Here is a 1,988-nt window from a genome sequence, read left to right as displayed (position 1 = left end):
TAATCTACGGTCAACTATCTACACCTTATTATGAAAACTTCTTAAATCTGCAAATTTAAATTCAAGACTAGCCAACAGCCTAATGAACAACTGATTACCCATTTTGAAGAAAATGTACTCTTTGGGAGTCATAGTCAAGCAGTAAATAGCTAGTTTACGTTTCGCCGTATCAGGTATTATCCATTAAATGTAAAATACCATAACTATTACGTAAAAAAGATAGAACATCTCACATCAACATTTTTTTTTGTCAGTAGACTGTAATAATTGTTACTATTATTTTATGTTTACCTCATAGGGCCTCATTTCTTATCTACGCACATTGAAGCTTTTGGTGTCCATCATGTCCATTTGAATTTAATTAAATATTATAATTATAAATTATATTATTAAATAATATAAACATTATTATGTGACAAAGAATTATATACAATAACTTATTATAAAATTCTTAAAATAACATAATGCAATATGTTATAATAGGGTATTCTATAATTGTTAAATACAGATGAATATGGTGCCGGACACCGAAAGCTACAATATGCATAAATTTAAAAATAGGAAATGAGACTATCTGAGGTAATAAACCTGAACTGAATGTTTTCTTTTCACTTTAATATGCCAAACCTAAGAAAAATAATAAAATAAATAAAATTTTTATATTAACTGTTTTTCTAAAATCATTTTTTAACCCTGCTCATTTTAACTAGAATACGATAAATTTGTTGTAAGATAAAAAAAAAAAACGGTTTTTATTATAAAAAAGATTTTCCAATATAATAAAAATATCTATAATTACATTCACCCAATAAAATTTAAATTTTAGGAAGCCCAAATCAAAGCACCTCAGATATAGATTATTTTGCTTGAATAATAACATCTGACAAACACTTTTTTTATTTTTGTTTGAAGCATTGCATAGATTTTACTGTAGACTGAAGTTAATTTGTTACAAATCTAGTAGCTTTAGGGAAGTCAGTAGAACATCAGTAAAGAAAGAAACTGCAGTCTGCTGTACTATCTTTAGAATACGCCAAATTCTAAATAAAATAAAAAAAACTCTTTTTTTTGTTTGTAAGATGCACCACTATTCAAGAAATGCAGAGATATTAACTTTCAGCAACGTAAATAATTATAACAATCTTTTAGTAATACCTGAATTTTAAAGATAAAAATTATGCAGTAACCGTTACTGTTACATTTATGAAAAAAAATAATAACGATTTCGATTTACTCTACTATTTTAACATTAATTTACACATCAATTTTTATTCTCAACAATTAATATAATTAATTAATCAAAACATTCTTAGTTATAAGAAAAGATTTTTTTTTTTAAATTAATAAAAATGATGAATGAATTCATAACCATTAAAATAAATACTCTAACATAAAATCTCTAAAACGTTAATTTAACAGTTTATAAGAAGGGTCTGGAAGTCTGGATCGCAAAAAACAGGGCACTTACGATGAGCCAGGTGAACAGTGAGGAAGTGGTGTGGAGAACACATGTGACCGTCACAAGCCACGTGTATCTGTCTACACAATCCCTTATACACTCAATGGAAGGGAGGAACAAAAGTTTAATTAAACTTTTTAATTGTTACAAACTTGGCATTTAGAATTAACAGGGATAGTTACAAAGGACGCAATAAGGATATAAACATGGTTCAGAACGTGTTTGAATAATTATTTTTTTTAGAAATTAAGCATACGAAACCATAATGACTAATACAAGGATTCAAATAATTTCCATATTTTTAAAAAATAAAAATAATATACAAATGAAAACTAGAGTACTTACAGAAAAACGTAAATGGCACTGCGGTGTTTAAGGCCTCCATCTTTGAACAATAGGAGTATCTAAAGGAAAAAAACATAAATATAAATAAATAAAGGATAAATTATATAAATATAAAATTATCATGCTTATTAATAAAACACTGCAGTAAATGGACAATAACACAGAATAATACTATACTTAGAAA

At 26.3% G+C, this 1,988-nt stretch overlaps 1 protein-coding gene across 1 annotated transcript in view; it reads right to left on the bottom strand.

Moving 5' to 3' along the window:
- Mef2 (myocyte enhancer factor 2) overlaps window positions 1–1,988 on the bottom strand; it is a 364,222-nt gene that overhangs the window by 330,739 nt on the left and 31,495 nt on the right. Inside the window, exon 2 of the mRNA XM_067052185.1 lies at window positions 1,805–1,863. The gene's annotated coding sequence lies outside the window, so the exon portion shown is untranslated. The remainder of the gene's footprint in view (window positions 1–1,804; window positions 1,864–1,988) is intronic.

The sequence above is a fragment of the Halyomorpha halys genome, unplaced genomic scaffold (genome assembly GCF_000696795.3).
Source record: "Halyomorpha halys isolate HHAL.00 unplaced genomic scaffold, Hhal_1.1 Scaffold27.1, whole genome shotgun sequence".
NCBI classification, from domain to species: Eukaryota; Metazoa; Arthropoda; class Insecta; order Hemiptera; family Pentatomidae; genus Halyomorpha; species Halyomorpha halys.
This window is presented reverse-complemented; position numbering and strand designations above follow the sequence as displayed.